This window comes from Desmodus rotundus, chromosome 5 (genome assembly GCF_022682495.2).
Source record: "Desmodus rotundus isolate HL8 chromosome 5, HLdesRot8A.1, whole genome shotgun sequence".
NCBI classification, from domain to species: Eukaryota; Metazoa; Chordata; class Mammalia; order Chiroptera; family Phyllostomidae; genus Desmodus; species Desmodus rotundus.
In genome coordinates this window covers 115932844-115943059 of record NC_071391.1, presented here as the reverse complement: position 1 = coordinate 115943059, position 10216 = coordinate 115932844, and the positions used below count along the sequence as shown (strand labels likewise).

The 10216-nt window shown below is 43.6% G+C and overlaps 1 pseudogene; it reads left to right on the top strand.

Moving 5' to 3' along the window:
- The first annotated feature begins 8450 nt into the window (after positions 1-8450).
- LOC112303003 (proteasome subunit alpha type-6 pseudogene) lies at positions 8451-9233 on the top strand (annotated as a pseudogene).
- The last annotated feature ends 983 nt before the right edge of the window (positions 9234-10216 follow it).

Here is a 10216-nt window from a genome sequence, read left to right as displayed (position 1 = left end):
GGGGGAAGCCTATACCCATCCCCTAAACTAAGTCTGATGGACAGGATAAACCCAGAACTTCGGGGGAATCTTTAACACAGATGCATGAAGGTTAAGACAAACCTCCTCACCTGGATCCGAAACAGAGCACACTTGAAAAACATAAGACTCTTCAGACTGGCCCACTGTTTACCTGTCGACTCAAAGACCCAGCTGACCCTCAGCTGTAAGGTCCTGTGAGGTAATCAAGGTAGATTCTCCTCCTCCTTCCATGTTATCTATCTGTATCCTTTTAAAGACAACAATTCCCCAGAAGTAAACCAGGTAGTAAGTAGTGGGATGGGGGGGGTGTGTGTGTTGGGAGACACCAGGGTGGGGAGCTGGCAGCAGTACCTGCATCCTGAGAGATATAATCCCTGCAGGTAAAGAGTTATTAGGGTTGGCATTGAGAGAAAGAGCTCTGTTGAAACCAGTCAGAAAGGTACTTTTCCAGTATTTTGTTGGCTCAGAGTATCAGGTGCAGGGTTAAATGGGTGAACACCCACCTAGAAACAGAACTGGCCCAGATGTCATGTACCCCAACTTGCCCTTCAGCTGTGGAACTGAGAAGGGAGTTTGACTTCACACATAGAAATGGAGCCAGGGGGAATCCACACAAGAGTGCCTGTTGCCAGATAGCAAGTTTAAATAGCGTTTGCCTTTAAAAAGTAAACGTTTATTATTTAAACATGGCTAAGAGGCAGTGTAGCGTCAACACGCTGGAGCCAGACAGTCTGGGTTCAAATCCTGACTCCACCATTTACACTTCTGCGACCCTGGGCAAGTTGCCTAACCTTGGTATGTCAGCATTCACATCGATAAGATGAGGTTAGTAATGCTTTTCTTCATTGCTATTGTGAGTATTACACAAGTCAATAGGTGAGCAATGCTTAGGACAGTACACAGTAAGCACTCAGTAAGTGTGCGCTGTATCGTGATGAGGAAGAAAAACAATTTAACATGGAACCTGTAAATAAATTACAGAAACAAGGGAAAGGGAAGAGCAGGCTGAAGATTCAGAATCTGCATATATCTTGAGAAATAATGTACTGCAGGCTCCAGAAAAAAATTTCAGGAAGTTGTTTGGTAGTGAAAGAGGTGCGGACTTTTTGAGAAAGGACATAAACCCACACAGAGATAAGAGAATGAGACAACAAAATTTAAAAAGGCACAATGAGCCATGAAGACCAAAACAGATAACAGAGAGGATGAAAGCAGAGAATTCAGAGGAAAGGGGAAAAAAATCATGTGAGAGAATATAATAGATATAGCGAACAGAACATTGAGACATATAAATCATTGTCTCTGAAGAAGAGAACAGAACAAATGGGATAGAATACTTCATTATGGAATAAAAGAATATTTTCAGACTGCCAGAGAGAGCGTTCTTTGTTGAAGCAAATGGTTTACTCCTTCCCTACCAAATCAATGAAAAGAGACTCACATTTGGGCACACACAAGCAGAACACATAAGGCATCCAGTCGGAGGAGGCATGTCAAAAGTGAGACTGGCTGTATACATTTCCTCTGTAGTACTAAGTGCTCAGAAGACACAGAAGCATGATCATTTGCTGATGATATTATTTTTATGTACCTGGAAATTGTAATAGAAGCAGCAGAAAAAAATTCCCAGAATTAATAACCAAATTTGGTACCATGACCAGTTTAAAATTAATATGTCAATGTAACGATTTTTTATTTCCTAACAATAAACAGTTTACTAGGGTGCTTGCCAATCCTGGAGAGTGTGGCTAGGAGGCTGAGCAACACCGTTATAGCCCGATGGGGCTGGGTCACAAGACTTAGAGTCCAAGGTCCACCACTAAAGAAGCCTGATAAACCCTCCCCTCTTTTGACTGATACCTCACAAGGATGCCTGCACCACGTGAGTAAGGTTGAACCGGAAGTAAATAGGCCTTCAGAGGGATTGAAACTCCGCATTAATTAAGTCTCTGAAATTGGATTAAGATGATCCCGAGTTACTAGTGCTTCCAGGCACATGACAGAGCAACATGAATTCACTCTTGAAGATATAATATAATAAATTTGAAAAATTTATGCTTCTAAAATAAACATTATACTGGGTCTTGTTATTATGAAAAAAACCTGTCTCTAAACATGGTGTCCTATCTTGCACTGCTAGTGTTTACCAAGAGGGTACTGTTGGCCTATAGTCAGGGCCTGTACAGTGTAAAATGTTTAGCATCCCTGGTCCCTGACAGCTAAATGCCAGTAGAGTCCCCAGTCAATGTGCAACGAAGAGTACCCCATGTCTAAATGTCCCCTGGTGATGTGAATGTTACTGCCTCCAGCTGAGAATAACTAACCCTGGACCATAATTACCATGAAGTCAGGGTCTGTGTCTTTTATCCTCGGCACTGCAACCCTAGCGTCTGGCTCCGAGTAGGCCTTCAGTAAATATCAGGAAGCCACTTACTGCACAAATGTGTGATGGTAAACAGATGGCAGCATTTAACCATCATATTGGATATTATCGAATCTGATCTCATGGGCATCTGGTCTGTATAATCTCAACCTGCCTGTGATGTTATTCAATGCATATCATATACTAGATACCCGAATCAAATGAGGATCATTTCTTGTAGCAATTAAATCTTCCAAGTCCTTTAGTCCAAGCATGAAATTCTCTATCTCATGCTCTCCTGTTGCTGTACCCTCTATATACCCGAAATTATACCTGTGTTTCACACACAACTGTCTATTGACAGCTACCATCCAACAAAAAGAATCCGGTCCCTCTCCTTCTCTAATGCTTTGGTTCCCTTTTATGAACATTTCTGAGACCCTCGGTGTCTTTTCGCTCCTGTCTTTATTCCTCACAGTGGCGCTTCCCCTACTGGTATGCCCAGACTGTCCTTCTCATGTTGACCTCTTCTTTTTAGAAAGTTCTTCTCAAATTCAAAGATACAATGAATAGAAAAATATATATGGACCAGTGGTGGACACTCTTATGCTTACATGTCTCCAGTGGTTTATTTTTAATTCTCAGTGAAGTCACCATCAGGGTTCCATGTCAGCTAGCTCCTAGCTGGAGTTTCCTCTGGTCGTCTCTTTGTCTGCTTCCCAAGAATCTGTTCTGTTTGATCTTTTCATTTTCTCACCCTCTCAATGGCTTCAGTGTCTCTGGTAGATGCAGGAATAGGCATTATGTAAAGAGAGGTGGGGAGGGGTGCAGTGCTGGCCCTAGAGATACCTAGTAGGGAGAAGCAGGCTTTGGAAAGCTGACCCAGGCAGAGAGGTTTTAGCAGGGCATCAATTTTCTAGGCAAAAGAGAGTTGCAGCCCTATTGGGATAAAGTACAGGCTGGTTATGGGCCAAAAGGGAGTCTGAGAAAAGATGAGGCATAGTGATAAAAGAGCTGAGATGGAGGGACTTGGAAACACAAGCATAAAGCAGGCCATAGAGGCTGTCCTAGGTAGTGAGCCTTGTTGACTCAACTAGAGTAATCTGGGGAGAAGGCTCTCTGAAGGAGTGGGACTGGATTTGGGGCTTGAAGAAAGGGTAGAGTTTGTAGAGTTGAAAAAGAGTGTGACAAGCTGATGTACTTCCTGTGAGGTGAGAACACACATCACTCAGTGATTTGCACCTAAACTGGGCTTTTCCATGTTCTGATTGGCTGAAATCACCTGAGGACTAAGAGCTCAGCCATCAGGCTGGGGTGCTGGCTCCCAGGGGCAGCTGAGGTAAACTCTCCCGCAGGAAAGTCCCCTTGTCCTCTCATAACATTGTTTCTTTAGCGTCACTTTGTTACAAGATTGATGAAGTACTATAGGAACTTAACTCTTGTTTATATCAATTATAAACAATGGTAAAACTTATTTTGTTATACATCATTTTGGGTTTTGTTATATGTCATTTTACTTAAAGTTGCAGAACTTATCCACAACATTAAATGAAGACTTACTGTACCTGATTTACACTTTACAGGGTGCACAATTGTTTGTACTCCTGCTGAACAAATAGGTCAAGTCCAGTTCAGCAAGGGAAATAATTTCGACGATGTCTTTAACAGGAAAAACAAGGTTTCTCTCTAAAAAGAGAAAAAAGTTAAAAAGTAGTGTTTACTATATGAAGTATAAGCAAATTATACTTTGAATGACCGTTAAAATGAGAAGGGGGCTCTGTCCAGTATGGCTCAGTTGGTTGGAGCGTCACCCCATAGACTGAAAGATGGCGGGTCTGATTCCCAGTTGGGGCACATGCCTAGGTTGTGGGTTTGATCCTCAGTTGGGGCGTGTACAAGACGGCAACCAATCTACGCTTCTCTCACACATCGATGTTTCTCTCTCTGTCTCCCCCTTCCTCTCTTTCTAAAAGCAATGAGAAGATGTCCTCGGGCATGGATAAAAAAGAAAAGGAGAGGGGGGTTTCTTAGCCCGAGACCACACAAGCTCTTACCCATGAGAAGCCTGAGCTCGGCACTCACAAACTCCAACATGTATTGGGAATATGTAAATAATGAACCAAGACAATTGGGATGCAATAGGACAGGGTGGAACTCTGGCTAACTGGAGAGCACACACCTCATTTAAAGAGGACAGCTGCTACTTTCTTCCCTGCTTTGTGTCTGTGCAAGGATGAGACCCCACTGTGACCAGACTTTCTAATTTTTCAAGAGAAGCAAGAAACACTAAGGTTTTTTGTAATAAACTTCTCAATCTAAGGAATATTGTATGAGGTGCCTTCTGCCATGGACCTCCAGATTCCTGTCTCTGCCTTAGAGATTATCTACTTTTGGAAGTCACCTATACCTGTCCTCACTTGTCCTGGAAGGAAGGGTAGATACCTGTAGGAAAAAAGTCCAGCCCCCTTGTATGACGTGAAAGACCCTCACCTACTTCTTCAGACTTATCTTCCCCTGTGCTCACCTCCTACTTTACGGTTTAGCCCTGCTGAGCAAACTGTAGCTTGTCTAATGTACAAGGACCAGAGGCAACTTCAGCCTTAATCTAAACCCTTAGGAAAATGAAGTGTCATTTTCACTTAGGAAAGTGAAGCCTGAGCCGAGACTGTGTGGAAATTCTGAAATATGTCCGCAACTTTTTTCCACATTCCTTCCATCAGGTGGTGGGCTTGAAAACTAGTTGGGCTTCTGTGACAAGTGCAAACAAGGGAGTAGGTGGGAATGATGCTGCATGACTTCCCAGGTTAGGTCATGAAAGGTGATGCAGCATCCACCTGGCTTGCTAGAACTCTTCCTCTTCGTGCCTTCAGCTGCCGTGTAAGCATTCTCACTGTCCTGGAGCCACCATGCTGTGAGGAAGCCCAAACCAGCTCACGGGGAGAGACACCATGGAGAAGTTCTGAGGTGGCATAAAGAGAGAGTGGCCAGGCCAGTCCCCAGGGGCTCCAGCTCCCTGCTGCTCTAGCTCGACTCAACCTGACTACAACTGCCTGGGAGACCGTGAGCCAGAACCACCCAGCTGACCCTTTCCCAAATTCCTGACTCATGAGAATTGTGAGAGATAAAAGGGTCATTACTGTGATAAGTCACTAGGTTTGGGGATGACTTATTATGCAGGACAGACTTGAAAGAGAACTCAAAGTTTGGAATGGGCCAGAGGCAGCTTTAATGTGTGTAGAGCCTAGTCTAGTCTGGTATCCTTGCTTCTCTGCACTTGACTCTGCTATTTTTCCTGTGTAACTTCCAGAGGGATCCAGAGTGATTGGCTGAATTAGTTAATAACACCTCTACTGCATGCCTCATTGGACACTGTAGCTAGCCTGAGCCTTTGGGTCAGGTGTACACCCATCCAATCAGTAGCCACTCTTGTTGAAGACCAGCTATCACGGTTTGCCAGTTTAGGGGATGGTGGACTTGGCCCTCTCAGTCTGAAAAACTTAGGTGGCATGTGTCCAGTGGACCTGTGTGGTACTTGTGCCTTCTCTCTGCCTTTCCCTGTTGTGCTCCATGCTATAGGATCGTCCCACTCCTAACATTCATCTTTTCCATCTTAATCGAGCATTACCTTGCTCACGAAGCTTGACTGTTTCCCTTGGAGCCCTCCTCTGTCTCTTTTCACTGCTGCCCCACTTAAGGGAACTCAATGGCCTCCCCATGCATCCCTCCCAGCAGGTTAACTGCTATTGGCAGGTGGGGTCCAGGACTTACTCATCTCAGTATTCCCAGTGCTGGCTTCTGCTGCTGGTCCACAGCAGGGGCTGCTATGAATCATTGAATCATTGTTGAATAAATAGGTGTGTTTAGGTGAAAGAGGAGAAAAGGAGCCATCACATGAGCTACGCTGAACTTGGAATGCTTTTGATGTCTGGGTTGAGAGGCCTGGTTCTGGTTCACTGCCTCTTGCAACATTTTGACACTGGTTTATCGATTATGTCATTTTGTTACCTGCAGTAGGAACAGATTGTGTCCTAGGTATGTGATCTGGGACTTGAAACACATTTGCCCTCATAAAAACAATGCTACACTTCAGTGGTTTTCAAATTAAAAATAAGGCAAACAAACAAAAAAGTTATGAAACTCTCTTCAAATGAGATTGCTCCTTGAAGCTCACTTCCTTCTCTGCCTTCTACACTCCCTAAGCTCCCCCTATCATCAGCAGGTCCCAAGTGTGTGTGTTGAGGGGGGACACCTGGAAGCTCAAATTTGAAACCACAGACATAAATGAGTGTTGGGCCTCAGCACAACCTAGGAAACCAGTGAGCACCTGAAGTAAAGGCCTAAAGCCACTGTAAACTACCTGAAGCTTGTTGGGAACATATCCAGAGGCAGCAAATGATATCTATAGAAGGGGGAATACTGAAATGAATTTCTATTTATTCAGTGCTCACTTTGGGTACATTCTTTTAATTTTTGCAACAGCTGTGACATGGGGAAAATGACAAAAATCTACCTCGAAGGGTGTTTGTAAAAGAGATAATGTTGTAATATGCCTGTGGCGACATGGCCTATAGTAAATGTTTGTTGATTGTGTGGTCTTGTCCTCGGTCTGCCAAGAAGTCCCACCAGCCTAGGAGGGTTTGTGCTCCTGGGGTGAGGGCCTCCAGCCTCACAACAGGTAGTAAAGGTTCACACTTATCAGGAAGATTCCTCTTGTGGGGTTGGACATGCGAACATAAAGTTGAAACTTCAGCGTCCAAATCCTGGCTTTTCCAATGACTAGCGTGTGCATCGGTTTCCTCATCTGTTGAAATGATGATGATGACACGGATACCCATTTCCTCAGGTTGCTGGAAGCGTGGAGGAATCGATGCACATGAGAATAGAGCACCCCGGAACTGCTCACAAATGTTAGCTGTTACCGTCATGCTTTCCCCTCTTGCTCCTTCTGCATCTAGTGACAGAAGCATCAAGCACTCCAGCAAGGGTGTCCCTCACCCCTTTCTTTCTTTTTCTTAGCTCTTAGATTTTTTTGCATCCCAGATCTGCTGAGTCAGAAAGCCTGGGATGGAGACCAGTCATCTGTATTTGAACAAGTCTTCCAGAGGGTTCTGAAGCATACTGCAGCTTGAGGCACTCTCAGAGACCAAATGTCTAGAATCACTTGTTTAAGTCACTCTTGCTGTCTACGCTCTCAGAAGCTCTGAGTCATGTATGAGAAATAGATGCTGCCACAAATCATGACCCCCGGGAAACCCTTCTGCTTGCTCCACTAAGACACCGTACTGAAAACAGCATTTTGTTCAATGTCTCTGGAGCACTTTTACCAAGAACTTTGGATCATATATTTAATTACCTTCTAAATTCTAAAGTGGAAAGTGCTTTCATATAGCTGGCACCTACCGTATGTAGTTTGTGTTAGGTGGACTGATTCTGTGTTGCTGCAGAGCACTCCTTCGTTTAAGTAGTCACAATTCAGCTCTTTGAAGTGTTGCTTTATCACCTACCACTTCACAGCAGTCTCTTACGTATGAGGAAAGAACAGATCTGCTTTATTTCAGATCTTATTTTCAAAACAAACATTTTCAATGGTATTTGAAAGTTTATACATGTAAAGAATTTGAATGAGTTTGGAGACGTTTTCTTCAGCACTTTAAAAACGCCTGGAATCCCCTTGACCTTCTCTCACATGGATGCCGCGATAAGGGAAGACTGTCCAGGACTTTTCTGCTTTCACTGAGTTCTAGATTCCAGGTACAAAGAAATTACAGCCCAGGTCCGAGAGGGTGTACAGGATAGAGGACTGGTCCCAATGGTGCCATTTTAGGACAGTGACAGAAGGCCTGGAAGAAGAGAGCTGGATAAAAGTCACGTGGATGCTCAGGGGGAGAAGAACATAATTTGCACAAATACTGGCTGAGTTTGGCTTCAGTCCCTGAGAAGTTCTAGACGGGACTATTTATAACAACAACAACAACAACAACAACAACAACAACAACAATAAGCCTGGTGCAGGAGCTGCGGGCCCAGAGATATGCTTGAAGTAGCAGTGGGCACACCTGCATGTTTCATGGTTCTAGCGCTGGTTTTGAAAAACTGTGCAGTAATTGTCACACGGCACATTTCTCGTCAGGTACTTTCTCCTTCATCCAGAAGAAAGTGCCTGACAAATTACTGGATTCTAGCACAGTGACTCACTTATTCCAGAAAACCAAAAACACGGGCTGTGTGGTGGCAGGAATGACAGATCCCAGGTACAGAGGCACGCTCTGACGCAGCTCATTGGAAATTCAAGTATGGCTATGAGATTCCTGTGGACACACTGTGTGAAAAAACTGGCTGATGTTTCTCAGGTCTACAGGCAGAATGAGGCTGAAATGAGGCCTCTTGGTAGCTGTATGATTTTAATTGGTGCAGATGAAGGACAAGGCCCTCAGGTGCACAGGTGTGTTCCCACAAGTTTCTACTGTGGGTTTAAAGCCACTGCAGCAGGAGTTGAACAAGCCAAGTCAGCCAGTTTTCTTGGGGAAAAAAAAGTGAAGGAGAAATTTGATTGGACATTTGGACAGTGGAAACTGTGATTACCTACCTGTCTACTGTTCTATCAACTGATTTCAAACCTTCAGGAATAGAAGTTGGAGTAGTTATACTTGAAAATCCCAAATTCAGGATTCTTACAGAAGCAGAGATTGACACTTACCTGTTGCTCTGGCAGAGAGAGACTAACATGCGGTTAGTTCACCCAATCCGTGATGCCACTTGCCGGTGTCTTTGGTAACAACAGACGGACATTATGGAGGCCCTGGATTGAAACAGGAACCTCTCCTGCTCCTCCTGCTGCAGAAGCAGTTAGGATTCTAGATAAATAAAAACAGTGCTTTTGGGGTAAAAATAATAACAGTAAATTTTGGGAGACTTTTGGGAAAGCAGCAGTCATTGGAATTTAGCCTGAGATGCTTAAAAACAAAATATGTCAGCCTGACCTTTTTCTTTTCTTAATGTTGTTTCTGAGTCATCTATTAAGGAAACATGAAAGACACAAAGTCTGGAAATTAATAAAGCCTCAAACCATATTTGTTGACTGAACAAATAGAGACTTTTGCAAGGCTTTTGATAAGGTCTTTAATGAGCCGGCTGATACAGTGATAGCACAATGCAGGCTGGATGCAAGGACAATTAGCTGGATTGGAGTGGCCCAGAAAACTGCGTGCACGCCAGCCTGGAGGCAGAGTCCTGACGCCCGCCCAGCGCTCCCAGCGAATTCTCTGTGACGTGGACGCCATGTGGAGAACAGGCTCCTGCAACCGAGCTGGGGAGGGAAACGTATGCTGGGGGATGGAATCCAGATCAACAGACTTTATGTAGCAATTTTTAAACTCTTGTTCCCCCCTAAATACCTGTTTATTGCAGGCAATTTGAGAAATATAGAAAAGATTAAGGAAAAAAAGAAAAAAAAATCATGAACTCCGTTCACCCAAATATAACCACTGCTAATATTTTAATGTATTTTTACAGTGTTTGGTTAATGTGTACACTTTCATATCCAGATGAGTTAATTTTATATCTCTTTTCACTTTAACTAAAGTCTTTTACAGTGTAATTTGTAATGACTACATAGCATTCTATCATATCTGGGGCTCTGCGCATGTTCGTTTGCTGAGCCAAAACGAGTGATGACAAATACAGTAGCAAATATTAGTATGGTTTTTACTAAGGCCCAGGTGTTCTAAGCATTTCACATTTATGAATGTTTTAATCCTCAAAATAACTCTATGAGGCACTATTATTCTTATTTTACAGATGAAAAACTGACACATCAGAGTTTAAATAACTTGC